The 16,035-nt window shown below is 40.8% G+C and overlaps 1 pseudogene across 1 annotated transcript in view; it reads right to left on the reverse strand.

Annotated features, from left to right (window-relative positions):
- Positions 1-385: 385 nt before the first annotated feature.
- LOC308231545 (guanine nucleotide-binding protein subunit alpha-14-like) overlaps positions 386-16,035 on the reverse strand; it is a 72,224-nt pseudogene continuing 56,574 nt past the window's right edge. Inside the window, exons 3-7 of the transcript in view lie at positions 10,471-10,622; positions 4,868-4,996; positions 3,038-3,167; positions 1,540-1,694; positions 386-576 (exon numbers count right to left, since the gene is read on the reverse strand). The product of the transcript in view is annotated as a guanine nucleotide-binding protein subunit alpha-14-like (transcript). The remainder of the gene's footprint in view (positions 577-1,539; positions 1,695-3,037; positions 3,168-4,867; positions 4,997-10,470; positions 10,623-16,035) is intronic.

Raw genomic sequence — 16,035 nt, forward strand, 5'->3', positions numbered from 1 at the left:
TGATCAGAACAAGAAGATAAAAATATCTAGCTCCCTAAAGTAACACAGATTTGCCATTTTTTAGGCATCACTGTTTGAAGTTTTATAAGCTATTACTGTAAAAGCTCAATTTAAAAAATTAAATATTGATAAATACCAGCTGAACAGCAATGCGGTTTTATACATTCTTGTAAATCTACTTAATTTCTGTAGCTGTCAAAAGCCCCCAGAACCTCTCAGACAAAACTAATACGGGAAATAAAGTTCTCTTAATCCATACTTCTTCAGTAAAGATAAATCCTTTGCCCATTTCTGTAAATGCTTTTTCTAGACACCTTTTTTTTTGAATCCACACAGGCTGTGCTATAAGTAAGCCATACTCTGTGGCTGCAACCATGTTTTGTCTTCAAACCAGGTTGAACTCTCTGAGGTTTAATTGCAGGATCATGTCCTTGACAACAGCGAAGACAAAACGAGTATTTTCTGTGTCTGTGGCACAAGGGACGTGGGAGTAGATTACTTTCTCGTTGTCTGGATTCTGATCTTGATACAGCTTCGAAATGAAGTGTCTGTCAGCTTTGACATCTTGTTTAGGTGCTAGCCTAAAGCACCGTTAGTGGTTTTGTACATTTAAAAGCTGTGGGTCAAGGAAGAAACATATGGACAGTATCTTAACAAGCTAGGTTCATATTTAAGGGTCAAATCACCATAAAGGCATCCTCCCTTGTCTGCATTTTCTCATTAATATGTTAGTGGAGCAGGAGGTGTTGCAACATTGCTTTTTTAAAATGTGTGGAGTATGCTTTTTAAACGGTAAACCTTACTGGTTAAGTAATTTTTTATAAAAACCTATGCGACTGAAATTACCCAGCATATATTAATAGACCATGAGAAATTAGATCTTCCAAAACACACAGAGTAAACAGGATTCCCTTTGGCAAAGATAGGATGTAGCTATTAAACCATTATGATCTTTTCCTTATTAAATGAAGGATTCAACATGATATATGTCTCATAGACTATAACACTGTATTAAGTGATGGAATACATCTGTGATTATTTTCATTATTCTTTGCCAACTTCGAGTATCAGTAACGTTTGTTCAGAAAAGTCATTCAGGCTGCTTTTTTAACTTTGAACTTTTAAATAGATAAGAAAGTATAATAATGAATGCAAAACTACACTAGGGGTTTATACTACATAGGGAGTTGAGTTAATAGCCATATTCCTCAAGTTCCTGTCGCATATCTTGTCTCTTTAGACAAAGACAAAAAAGGCGATTCTTGTCATTAGTAAATTCACAAGTAAATAGTGATTGTGCCACTCTAATGGTAAAGAATTCCTGCAAGAAATCTCTTAGGACTCTGTCCACAGTGCTCCAATAAAAAAAACAAACTTCCAGTAAAACTTGAGTAACTTAAGGTTATAGTTTAAAGGATAGAGCAGGAATGCATAGGTATCAAATACATTGCATAAATGCATTTCGATTTAATGAGGAAAAATTGACTGGTTTAACTATAACTTTTAGTTTTGTGAAGATAGTATAGGATAAATGCTTACCTGTGTATTCTGGAAAGTAACTAATTAGATGGGAATACATTATTTTCTCTTCTAGAAGATCTTTTTTATTTAAAAACAAAATGACTGAAGTATTCAGAAACCAGAGAGATAATAATGATAGTTTTAAAGAAGGCCTTGCTTTCTTCCTTTTGATTCTACAACAAAGAATAATATGAAGTTACACTGTCTGGACAATGATGAAAGCATTTTAGAGTGGAGGGAGAACTCATCTTTTCTAACATTGGGAAGGAGGTAAATTTTAAATTATTTTGTTTCAATTTTCCTTAATTAATGTACAGGCTAATATGGAAACATCAGAGACTAAAGGAAAAAAAGCAAACAATAATAACAAAACACCCCCCCAACTAATTACAGATGACTGAGGTAGTTTTTACTTGCTTAGAAATATTGCTGACACTTAAATAATCATTTGACATGGCTTAAGTGATTTAAAACCTTTTTAAATCATGTTTCGTCTTCTAAGGTAGAGTTAACTTTTACAGGAGGCTACTGATTTAATACAACTTTTGGGACTGCTTGATCAGTTTCTTACTGTAGCTCTAGTATTTGCAAATGCTTTATGAAGACACATGAATGCTGTCCTTCTTAAAAGGCAACACATCTTTTTCTGTACCTTACATGACCACACATCTTACCTCATTCTTACATGCCATCCAGAGGGACCTTGACACACTTGTGAGGTGGGCTGATGCCAGCCTTATGAAGTTTAACCATGCCAAGTGCAAGGTCCTACACCTGGGCCAGAGCAATCCCAGGCACAGCTACAGGTTGGGCAGAGAAGAGATTCAGAGCAGCCCTGCAGAGAAGGACTTGGGGGTGTTGGTTGATGAAAAAATGAACATGAGGCGGCTTCAGTGTGCGCTCACAGCCCAGAAAGCCAACCGGTTCCTGGGCTGCATCAAGAGGAACGTGACCAGCAGGTCTAAGGAGGTGATCCTGCCCCTCTACTCTGCTCTCGTGAGACCTCACTTGGAGTATTGTGTGCAGTTCTGGTGTCCTCAACATAAAAAGGACATGGAACTGTTGGAACAAGTCCAGAGGAGGGCCACGAGGATGATCAGGGGACTGGAGCACCTCCCGTATGGAGACAGGCTGAGAAAGTTGGGTCTGTTCAGCCTGGAGAAGAGAAGGCTGTTCGGAGACCTCATAGCAGCCTTCCAGTATCTGAAGGGGAGCTATAGGGATGCTGGGGAGGGACTCTTCATTAGGGACTGTAGTGATAGGACAAGGGGTAACAGGTTCAAACTTAAACAGGGGAAGTTTAGATTGGGTATAAGGAAATTCTTTACTGTGAGGGTGGTGAGGCACTGGAATGGGTTGCCCAGGGAGGCTGTGAATGTTCCATCCCTGGCAGTGTTCAAGGCCAGGTTGGACAGAGCCGTGGGTGACATGGTTTAGTGTGGGGTGTCCCTGCCCATGGCAGGGGGTTGGAACTAGATGATCTTAAGGTCCTTTCCAACCCTAACTATTCTATGATTCTATTCTATGATTTTGCCAAGACTTGATCATATTCACTTAATGCAACTAAGAAAGTGATGGAAGTAACTCTTTCAAAGCAATGGATCCACTTCCTTCTTTTTGACCTCTGGCCACCTACATCCACCATTCTACTAAACAGAAATACAGTCACCATGTTAGTTATTTTAAGAAGATACTTCAGGTATCGCTAATGGCCTTATAGTAGATTGCCTACCTGAGATAAGCTTGAACTGTGAAAGGTACATCTTAACATTTTATGTCCTGTTTAATATTTAAACTTGATTCCCTATCCATAGTGCTCCAACTTTGTCTTCTCCTTAGTGTTACTGTGTATTAGTCCTGGTGGGCAGCTAAGCACAACTCAGCAGCTCACTCACTACCCCCCTCCCACACACATTGTGAGTGGACAGGGGAAGAGGAAATAAAGAATAAAAGCAAGAAAACCTGGGGGTTGAGATTAAAAAAAATAATTTTTTAATAAGTGGCAGGTAAGTGGAAGGAGAGCTAAAGAAAATAAAACAAGTGATGTAAAAGCATCATTCACCACCTCCCAGGGGTAGCCCTACGCACAACCAGCTCCTGAGAAAAAGACGGCCCATCTCCTTAAAGCCCTCTCTTTTCACTTTTATCAGTATGCCTGATATTATATGGCGTTAAGTACATCTTTGGTTAGTTTGGGTCAGCTGCCTGGCTTGTGCACCCACCAACCTATTTACTAGGGGGCAGAGAAACAGAGAAGGCCTTGGTGCAGTGCATACACTGTTCAGTAAAAGCTAACACACTGATGTGTTATCAGCACTGTTCGGTTGCAAATATAAAACACAGCAGCAGATCAACTGCTATGAAGAAAATTAACTTTATCCTACCCAAGCCCAATACAAACTTATAAGCCACTTTAGGCAAAAAGCAAAATGTAACACTGGAGTTTTTTCTGAGTTGGTAAAAATTTTAGCAAAGGCAGATGTGAACATACTCAAATTTGTTTCCCCACACACTCCAAAATCTCCCTTGCCACCCCTCTCACAATAGCCCCCTAGCATAGTCATAACTCACTACTCAAAACAATGAAAATGCTCACAATTATCAGTTCCACATCAAATTCCTATGGTTTCGCAGACAGTTAAATTGGTCTCCCACATTTTATCCAGGTTAAAGGATTACCTGGAAAATTCCATTTTGCATGAAAAAACCATCAACAAAATCACAGTTGTTTTGACCATGTGTTATGAGAGTTGATTCTGATTCTGTGTTGTAACTGCGTTGCAAGCAGGTGTTTGTTCGTGATGAAATGAGTAGTTTGTGAGAAAGAGCTTTTTCTTTACTATTACATGGTAGGAAGAATAGAACTTTCTACTGTCCTGACCCTCCACTTTTTTAACTCCTCTTTTCTTCAGTCTCTTTCCTAATGTTATCTTACTGCAAGTTGTAAAGTAACATGAGGGATTTAATATCTATTGGGGTCATCTCTTCCAAACAGTTACAGTCAGGAGGCACAAACTGTTAGCTCTAAATGGAATTAAACTACATTCTGATATGAACCTCATGTTACTATAAATACCTTGCCTCTGCAGCCTCCCCCCACATCCAAAGCTTTTAATTAAAACGATAGTTCAGCATGCACAGTATGAGCTGTTTGAACTGGGGAGGAGGGAATCATGTAATGTAATTTTCAAAAAGAATGTTGTGAAACACAAGTTTTTGTATTAACTGAAAGGCCTGGAAACACATGCAACACTCATTGACTGCAAAGGCTTCATGAACTTTGGAAGTAAAGATGCTGCAACTACTTTCGTAATTGTATACTAAATTATTTGACAGGCAGTCTTACCTAAACATAGTATTTTCTAAATCAAAAGGATACTCAGTAATTCCTTTGGTTGGCACTTGGTATCTAAGAATATCTTGCTGAGTTGGCACAAATGAGGACATAGCAATATGATCAAGGTCAGTGAGATAACTGGAAAGTTAAACATACAACAGAAACAACATTAATGCACTATCATGAATGAATCCCTGCCCATGGCAGGGGGGTTGGAACTAGATGATCTCAAGGTCCTTTCCAACCCTAACTATTCTATGATTCTATGAATCACACAGATTCAAAACCAAAGGCCTAACCAGGAATCACAGAAGTGTTCCCACAAAAGCGGTTAAAGAGAAATTCAGTTGTGCATGGCCTTAGCACAACTGATCTTAGCATAAACCAATAAAACCCTTCAACTTTTATTTGAATAATCTTTGCTCCTACCCCGAAACCTGTATCAGAATTAGGAGTGGAATACAAATATAAATATCAGTCCCAGCCATAACATTTACCAACAGTGCACTATTCCCTGTCACTTCATGCATGATGCTAATATTGAACACAAATGTAAAAGGTTGCTGGATAGAATTCAGAAAAATAATTGATGGAAAGCACTGCAAACATGAATCCCTCAAGCTTGTATATATTTTAATGTAAAAGATCATACATTTAGTTTATCGCCTGTCCATGCAGTCATTCTTAACTTTACCCTCCTTAGTTTCACAAGGCTCTTGTGCGTTTCATGGTTGGAATTAAATACTAAGATGACATTCCTGTGCCTCAATAAATGAGCACTGTGCGAGGGACACGAAAAACCGATGCCTGATATTTTTCCATGCAATCTATCTTTCTACCACTAGATGGTAGCATTAGATCATCCAAAATCCTAATGCAGATAAGAAGTCGAAGGTGTATTCCAAATCAAACAACATGGTTGTAGCACAAACCTTCCTTTATTTAAGCACTAACTCCACCTCGTTTCCTTTGGTGGGAGAGGGAGGGTATCGCTGTATTCTCCCCTTGCTGCCCAAACATCCCTCAAATTTGGGCTCCAAACTCAAAAATACTCAATGTTACCACTCACTCAGAGATTTGTCTTAAGCATAAGAAAATGCTTCCTCTTCAGCAATGTAGTAAATTGTTAATGAGATCTCATTGTAATTAATAGTAAAAGGAAAATTTAATGAAATTTAAAATAAACTGATTCTCAATTGTGGCTGATTTCTAAGAAAATTAGTCTATAGTAGACCATTAAGTGGCATCATCCTTCTCCAATATAGAATTTTTTAAAGGATAAGGCAGTCAAACATCTGTCATGAATGACAGTGCTTAACACATAAGAACAGATTGCCTATGTGTAACCATTCTGAGTTAAAGTTTACCATAAGTGCCTAATCTAAATGTCTCCTGCTGAAATTTAACCCTGTCACTTCTCAGCCTTGGCAGAAACAGAAAGGTGAATCTTCTGATCTCATGAAACAATCATTTTTTCACAATTAAATTATTTGAAAATGGGGAACAAACTTCATTCTTATTTATATACTGAACTTTTCATGTAACTGAATTGTATGACCTGCCAACTTGTTGTCTTGTACAGCTGGTTTTCATGATTTCCCCCAAGGGAAACTCAGTTACGTACCAGCTGTGTTGACCTCAGAACTGGGAGGGATGATGGTTCCACTATGGTCAGTAAGCCTAACGTTAGTTTGCTTCATCACTTCAGCTTCAAATTTGTTGTTTAACACAGGCCAACAGAAACACGGGTATAACTAATAAAACCAGAGTGAACCTATATTCATTATGAGCCAGGAGTGTGCCAGGTGGCCAAGAAGGCCAACGGCATCATGGCCTGTATCTAGTATTTCTAATACTGTGCCCAGCAGAGACAGGGAAATTATTGTACCTTTGTAATGAGCACTGGTGAGGCCGCACCTTGAATCCTGTGTTCAGTTCTGGGGCCTTCACTACAAAAGACATATTGAGATGCTGGAGCTGGTCCAAAGAAGGGCAACCAACAAAGCTGATGAAGGGTCTAGAGAATGTCCTGTGAGCAGCAGCTGAGGGAACTGAACTACCTGAAAGGAAGTTGTAGTGAGGTGAGGGTTGGTCTCTTCTACCCAGGTAACAAGCAATAGGACCAGAGGAAATGGCCTCAAGTTGAGTCAGGGGAGGTTTAAACTGGATATTGGGAAAATTTCTTCACCAAAAGGATTGTCAATCATTGGAACAGGCTGCCCATGGAAGTGGTTGAGTCCACATCCCTGGAGGTATTTAGAAGACATGTAGATGCGGTGCTTACGCAAATGGTTTAGTGGTAGACTTGGCAGTGTTAGGTTAAGCACAGACTCATAGAATCATAGAATAGTTAGGGTTGGAAAGGACCTTAAGATCATCTAGTTCCAACCCCCTGCCATGGGCAGGGACACCCCACACTAAACCATGTCACCCACGGCTCTGTCCAACCTGGCCTTGAACACTGCCAGGGATGGAACATTCACAGCCTCCCTGGGCAACCCATTCCAGTGCCTCACCACCCTCACAGTAAAGAATTTCCTTATACCCAATCTAAACTTCCCCTGTTTAAGTTTGAACCTGTTACCCCTTGTCCTATCACTACAGTCCCTAATGAAGAGTCCCTCCCCAGCATCCCTATAGCTCCCCTTCAGATACTGGAAGGCTGCTATGAGGTCTCCACGCAGCCTTCTCTTCTCCAGGCTGAACAGACCCAACTTTCTCAGCCTGTCTCCATACGGAAGGTGCTCCAGTCCCCTGATCATCCTCGTGGCCCTCCTCTGGACTTGTTCCAACAGTTCCATGTCCTTTTTTTATTGAGGACACCAGAACTGCACACAATACTCCAAGTGAGGTCTCACGAGAGCAGAGTAGAGGGGCAGGATCACCTCCTTCGACTTGCTGGTCATGCTCCTCTTGATGCAGCCCAGGAACCGGTTGGCTTTCTGGGCTGCGAGCGCACACTGAAGCCGCCTCATGTTCATTTTTTCATCGACCGACACCCCCAAGTCCGTCTCCGCAGGGCTGCTCTGAATCTCTTCTCTGCCCAACCTGTAGCTGTGCTGGGATTGCTCTGACCCAGGTGTAGGACCTTGCACTTGGCATGGTTAAACTTCGTAAGGTTGGCATCAGCCCACCTCACAAGCGTGTCAAGGTCCCTCTGGATGGCATCCCTTCCCTCCAGCGTATCAACCGAACCACACAGCTTGGTGTCATCAGCAAACTTGCTGAGGGCGCACTCAATCCCACTGTCCATGTCACTGACAAAGATGTTGAACAAGACCGGTCCCAACACCAATCCCTGAGGAACACCACTCATTACTGGTCTCCAGCCGGACATCGAGCCATTGACCACAACTCTTTGCGTGCGGCCATCCAGCCAGTTCTTTAGCCACTGAGTGGTCCATCTATCAAATTGATGTCTCTCCAATTTAGAGACAAGGATGTCATGTGGGACAGTGTCGAACGCTTTGCACAAGTCCAGGTAGATGACGTCAACTGCTCTGCCCCTGTCCATCAGTTCCGTAGCCCCATCATAGAAGGCCACCAAATTGGTCAGGAAGGATTTCCCCTTAGTGAAGCCATGCTGGCTGTCACCAACCACCTTGTTGTTTTTCATGTGCCTTAGCATGCCTTCCAGGAGAATCTGCTCCAAGAGTTTGCCAGGCACAGAGGTGAGACTGACTGGTCTGTAGTTCCCCGGGTCATCCATTTTCCCCTTCTTGAAAATGAGGGTTATATTTCCCTTTTTCCAGTTGTCAGGAACTTCACCTGACTGCCATGATTTTTCAAATATGATGGACAGTGGCTTAGCAACTTCATTCGCCAGCTCCTTCAGGACCCACGGATGGATTTCGTCAGGTCCCATGGACTTGTGCACGTTCAGGTTCTTAAGATGGTCTTGAACCAGGTCCTCTCCTACAGTGGGCCCAAGGTCTTCATTCTCAGTCTCTGCGTCTGCCTTCCAAGACTTGGGTGGTGTGGTCAGAGCCTTTGCCAGTGAAGACTGAGGCAAAGAACCTCAACCTTTTCCTAATCCAGGGTAGCCAGTTCTGATAGCTTCCAGAGAGGGCCCACATTGTCCCTCGTCTGTCTTTTATTTGCAATGTACCTACAGAATTCCTTCCTGTTATCTTTCACATCCCTAGCCAGGTTTAATTCTAACGGGGCCTTAGCTTTCCTAACCTGGTCCCTGGCTTCCCGGACTACATTCCTGTATTCTTCCCAGGCTGCCTGTCCTTGCTTCCACTTTCTTCAGGAGCTCCTTATCCATCCAAGGAGGTCTCCTGCCCCTCCTGCTGCACTTTCTTCTAGTCAGGACGCAACTCTTCTGAGCTTATAGTAGGCGATCCTTGAATATCAACCAACAGTCTTGGGCCCCCCTGCCCTCTAGGGCTGTATCCCATGGAACCTTACTAAGCAGGGTCCTGAAGAGGCCAAAGTCTGCTCTCTGGAAGTCCAGGGCAGTGAGCTTGCTGCACGCTCTTCTCACTGTCCCAAGGATCTCGAATTCGACCATCTCGTGGTCACTGCAACCAAGGCCGGCCTGGAGCGTCACATTTCCAACCAGCCCTTCCCTGTTGGTGAGCACGAGGTCAAGCATGGCACCTCTCCTTGTCGGCTCCTCTATTACTTGCAGAAGGAAGTTGTGTCTTCCACACAATCGAGGAACCTCTTGGATTGCTTGTGCCGGGCCGTACCTCCACTCCAACAGATGTCAGGGTGGTTGAAGTCCATGAGAACAAGGGCCTGTGAGCGTGAGGCTGTTCCTATCTGCCTATAGAGCACTTCATCCACAGATTCCTCTTGATCAGGCGGTCTGTAACAGATCCTCACAGTAATGTCCCCCATCGCTGCTCTCCCTTTAACCCTGACCCACAAACTCTCTGTCGACTGCTCACCCGTCCCAGACAGAGTTCCATACTCTCCAGCCTATCCCTAACATAAATAGCAACTCCCCCTCCCCGCCTGCCAGGCCTGTCTTTTCTAAAGAGCCTGTAACCTTCCATTTCAACACTCCAGTCGTAGGAGCCATCCCACCATGTTTCTGTGATGCCTACTATATCATACTCCCGTAGTCGTGCACACATCTCTAATTCCTCTTGTTTGTTCCCCATGCTACAGGCATTTGTATAGAGGCATCTGAGCCGAGCTCCAAATGAAGCTGGCTCATTGGCTGGAGCGGCTGGAATATCTCTGCATTGCTCCGAGCATTTATTATAGGTGCTGGCACCTGACTGGGTGTGTTGGGATGGAACAATGCCCCCCTCCCCCAACACATCTAGTTTAAAGAAACCTTGACCAGCCTGGCAAGCCTCCTACCAAAACCACTCTTCCTCTTCTTTGTCAGACCAGCTCCACCAGCCCCCAGTAGACCTGGTCTACTAAATCAAGTCCCATGTTCTAAATACCCAAACCCCTGACTATGGCACCATCCTTCTAACCATTTATTAACCTGGCCAATCCTCCTAGCCTTTTTAAGGTCCTCCCCTTTATCCTTTATTCTCCCTTTAATGGTTGGAATCAGTGATCTTAAGGGTTTTTCCCAACCTCAATGATTCTCTGATTAACTGCCTTAAGTCTGACTTGTCCTTGTGGTTATGCCATGTACTTACTACTTAGCAGAGTCTGAGAGCTGGGACTCCCTTCATCTGTCATAGCATTCTTGAACTCCTGGGTCTTCCCAGAGCTTTTTGATTGCTGCAACTTGTTTTCTTTCCAGTACTGCCACCTTACCCACTTCCATTTCTTTGATCTTTTGAGCACTCTCTTAATCAATTAAATTATTACACTATTGTGAGAAATGATTGCTGTTTGCATGCAGTACACACTCTCCCCTTTATTATATTCTTCCCATCAATGAGACTCGGCAACAGAAAGGAACCTAAGAGAAAATGAGTAGTTTAAATCCTTGAATGTATTTATTTTTTTCAAGTTAAATTACTGCAACTGAATGTTTTAACCAAGTTTATCTTGCTTACTGTCATCCAGGTATGACTTTTCTTTGTAAAACGGGACCCTGACAGAAGTCAAAAGGAGCTATAAAGCTACTATTTTTAAACTCACTAGATTTTTATACCAATTTGTAATAGTGGTGATGTTTCTAAAATTCTATGTACTTTCTTTAGTGCAGCCAGTTTTGGTTTGTTTCAGGACAGACCAGAGTCTGATGTTGCATGAACAGTCATGAAGCAGGCATCAAATTCCTACAAGCCATCCTCTGTTTAATACCTATCTCAGTGAAATACAGCCAAGGTACTGCTTTACGGAAAGAAGTAATTATTGTGTGCCCTCTTCTGTTAAGTGTAACAGGTGTGATAAAGACAAAACCAAAGTTTTGCTTTTAAGGATACAAAATAACCCATCATTCTACAGCAGGTGGCGCAGTTAATTCACCTGAGGGAACGGATGCCAGCCAGGGGCGCCTCGGCAGGCTTGAGGAGTGGGCCCGTGCGAACCTCATGAAGTTCAACAAGGCCAAGTGCAAAGTCCTGCACCTGGGTCAGAGCAATCCCCAACATCCATACTGATGGGGAGGTGAATGGATTGAGGGTACCCCTGCGGAGAGGGACTTAGGGGTACTGCTGGATGAAAAACTGGACAGGACCCAGCAGTATGCGCTTAGAAGCCCAGAAAGCCCAGTTGTATTCTGGGCTACATTAGAAGGAGCGTGACCAGCAGGTCAAGGGAGGTCATTCTCCCCCTTACTCTGCCCTCATCAAGAGACATCGTGGAAATACGCAGCATTGTAATACATGAGCAGTAGGTGCTTAACAGAAAGAACAGAAAACACTAACATAAGAAAACGAAATGAGTCCATAAGCTTGCAGACCAAATCAAGGAACAAAGAGGGGAAATGCAAAGCAGCACAAGCACATACTAATGTCAGTTAGTGGAATAATGTTTTTAAATGAAAGACAAGCAACAAATTAGTTCCAGAAAAAAAAACAACGAACAATCCACAACAAAATAACCTTACAAACAAACAAAACGCACTACAAAACCAAAGCAAAAGAAAAGAAACTGATCATGTATATCAAAGGAAGTGGGAAAATTGTTTGGCAAATACGTTCAAAACCTGTCTCTTTAATTTGCTAGAATACTAAAAATACGTTAGTCTCTTATAAACCTATTACATTGTTCTCCACTGGAAATCAAACTTCTCTGCAATTTAAAGGCAACTGATGGTGTGTAACACAAAATAGCTAATCTGTTTTCATTAGAAAGAGATACTAAAAAGAAATAATGTAATCAGGAAGGACCCTGAATATGCCTTTTTTCACTTCACATGGTAATACCACTGTGTAAAAGTAGTTTCTTGTCTTTTGTGAAAGTGCCAAGAAACATGCACAAATGCCAGCTGAATTAGTATAATATTAAATACAACTTGTAGTAAGAACAAATCTTTGCCAGTCAACAAATGGATTATACCACAAATGACAAGTGTCATTTTTCAGATATATGAACAAATTTCATCTCCATCTGTTTATCTGTGACACATAGTACTGATTATTTCAGTAAAGCTTCTTTTCTGAGGGTCTGAATCTTCACACTTGGAAAAAAAAAATTATATTTGATTTGATACTTTGCAGCTCTGTCCTATTTCCTAGTAAACTAAATGTGACACAGAACCTAAAATGGCTCTACCTGCAAAGCTCTTTGTATATAAATTCAGGGCTTATAAGTACGTGTTTGTTTCTTCACCCATAACCTAGGTTATCGCTCCTTTCAAAAGCTTTCTGAGAAGAGCAGTCTGTTTGGGAGCAATAACTACCGAAAATGCTTGCTAAATGTGCAGTGGTAAACACAAGAATTACTGATTTTAAAAGTGCTGTGGGAACCAATGAATCTCTGATTTTTCTGGAGCATTTCTATTTTATGGTGTTTGCTTTCATACCCCAGGGCCTTCCTCATTTGGCTGGGGAAAACAAAGTACAAAATAATTCAATTAAACTTGTACTTGGAAGCTACAGCAGGTTCTTCACAACAAATAAAGATCACAGGAAGGGACAAAAAGTGGTTGTTCAGTATTGGGAGGTTACAAGAAGAGCCAGGTGTATGCTGCTTCAGAAATACATTATTTATCAAGCTACAGCATTCATACCATATGAATAGAAAGTTTGTGTGTACCACTGAACATGTTTTACGTCTCTAATAATTTTTACATTTACATTGAAATACAGATTATATCTCATCATAGAATACATAGAAATATGCAATTACTTTCCTCTTCATCATATTATTGTTAGCCCTGTAAACTAAACTTCTGGGGGCTATAATGTAATGTATTTTGGAAGTCACTGTGGTTTTAGTAAAACCACGTTTGTACTAATTTTCATCTCATTTTTGAAACAGTCCCATCAGCTAATTTGACATAATGAATAGGATGCGTTTGTTTCTAAAGAAGTAAAAAGATAATGCATAAACAATGGGGAAAGAACTTTACAAGCCCCCCTGAGATTTTACAATCCACTACAATGTGGATAGAGAACTGCTCTTCCCAGGCCATATATAATTTGAGTAGAAGTTACTGATTAACAGTTAACATTTTAAATTTTACTGAGATGTGAATTTCAATTGTTAGTTTCTTGTTGCCATTGTTGAAAATTCTTGATTGAGTTTTGCTGAATTACTTACAATTGCATATAGCTCCTCTGGTTGAGGTTTTGTTTCTTTGTATCTCAACCTCTATTACTGAGGTAAAGTACACACTAAGAGACATCTAAAATTAGCTAACACAAGTACCTGTGATTGTTTTGTTAACGTATTTTGAGTACAGAATTAACTGAATGTGAACAAACCACTCTTAAAACTACAGAAGACGAAGCTAAAAATCAGCTGAGTTCTACATAAAATTATACACTGCTGCTACCACCAGTATCGCTGAATTATGACCAGAGGAAGAGATGAAAGTTAAGCATATGATGGTTGGTTTCAATTTCTAAGTAAGTGAAAGAACATTTGGATAAGGAGAATTAAGGAAGGTGAAAAGCAGAAAGGAATTAAATGATTCAAACATTTAGGGATGTGAACATCAGGAAAAACTTCTTTACTGTGAGAGTGACAGAGCACTGGAACAGGTTGCCCAGGGGGGTTGTGGAGTCTCCTACGTTGGAGATATTCAAGGCCCGGCTGGACAAGTTCCTGTGTGATGTACTCTAGGTTACCCTGCTCTTGCAGGGCGGTTGGACTAAATGATCTTTTGAGGTCCCTTCCAACCCTCGGGATTCTGTGATTCTAAAAATTCATTCTAAAGATAAATATATATTGCTTTTTTTGGAGTCTCTCATTATTCAGTTCTAACAGTGCATTGTTCTACGGCTATCCAGACTGTTCACAGTCTGGATAACTGGATAGGAACAGCAGATTAAGTTGAACATTAAATTTTCACAAACGAAAATAGAGATTTGATAACCATCCTGGCTGTGCACCATCCCTCTGCCATAAACTTTGACTGGATCTTTCTTACTGAACCTATCCTGTCTGCCATGCAGACATTTTTCTCTTAAGTTTTCAGTCATTATTAGTCCCCCCATCTGTGACAGCAGCAGGAATAGTAAACTGTACCCCAGCTAGCAGCATGCAAAATAAGACTAAGAACTACAATTGAAAAACTACCAGGCCAAAGCACCACCCAGATCAAAATCGGCAACATTACATTTTTGGCTAAAACCTGATCGAAAACAAGATCTCATAGTCAGGTCTTACATAAAATTTAATTGCTTATGCAAAAAAAATCATAAGACAATCACAAGATGTTTCTTTTCTTCTTCATAAAATGAAACACTTTGCAGTTTATATATTCATCTTTTGTTAAATTATGTGTTACAGTGCAGCCATGTATATGTAAACGTTGGCCAACTTTAAACACGAAAGAGTTGTTTCTACAGTATTACATACACATGGAGTAAAAGTAAGTATTTGCACATATAAATACACAACTATACACACACAGGTACGAATATAAATACACACGTACATATACATGCAATCTGTGGCTTCCAAAAGTCATTTTACAACACTTACAGTTTACAGGGGGAAGGGAGAAACAAGAACTATTAGTATAACATCTCCAGATATAACCAGGTGACATCCTCTATTTCTTGGTACATTTTTTCACCCTATAGTAGAAAAAGATCATTTTCTGGCACAGTGCAAAAATATTTGGGTCATTGCTTGATTTAATGATCTGCATTTGAAATGGTTAATATTTTATAAAATTTGTTATTTTCTTTCTTTCCTGGCTACCTATTGCCATCAGCTGCAATCAGGTATGGTTTTAGAAGACCGTGTGCAAGAGTGAGATGAATGTGCATTCTTTCCTGCATTTACTAACCCACAGCATGACTTAAAAACATGACTTAAAGCATTTAGTAGCTGGCATATATTGACATGGAACAAAAATATTACATTTTTTTTTTCTTTATTCTTGAGGAAGAAGCATCTAGAAAGACAGTGAGCCGCTCTACCAAGGAACTAAAATGGCTCTGATCTAACATGATTTTCTAGTGGTCTGTTAATCCAAGTGGGTTTTACACATGTTAACTTTTGCTTTTCATCCTCACAGAAAATGTATGCAGTGTTAAAATCTTCAGTCTCACTGCAGACAGACTGCAGACTTGCAAATGCAACACTGCTTCCTGTTAATGTAAATGATCACTGAAATCTTGTTTGTAAGATTAAGCAGAAGCAACATGTCAGTAATGCTAGCAAGTTGAAAGTTAAGAGCATGTGTAATTTTTCTCAGGGCTTACACAGTGGGCCAAGTTTCTGTTTCTTAAAATTAAGAACTGTGGTTGGGGGATGGGGTATTGTTAATTTCCTTAAAATTATTTTCCCCATTCCTCAGTAATATTTATCTCACAAACAGAACTACAACTTTCAAGATCAATAAAGACAATCTGAATAGTATGAAAGTTTTAAGAGCCATAACCACTATTCCCAGGAGGGAACCAAAGATGTTGTTTACTCCCTTCTGAAGGTGTCTGTCACTTTGACATGCTGTGTCCCTAGGTTCCAGGTGCCAGCTGCAGAAAAAGGTACAATGGACCACTTGCTACTGCTACTTCTCCATGCAATTACCAGTAATTTCCCTGGAAATTGCTTTTTAGCACAAAGACAACTAAGAAATTTTGCAAACAATGATCTGGGAGTTGAAAAGACTGACTGACAAACTGAAT

The sequence above is a fragment of the Psittacula echo genome, assembly GCF_963264785.1.
Source record: "Psittacula echo genome assembly, chromosome: Z".
NCBI lineage: Eukaryota > Metazoa > Chordata > Aves > Psittaciformes > Psittacidae > Psittacula > Psittacula echo.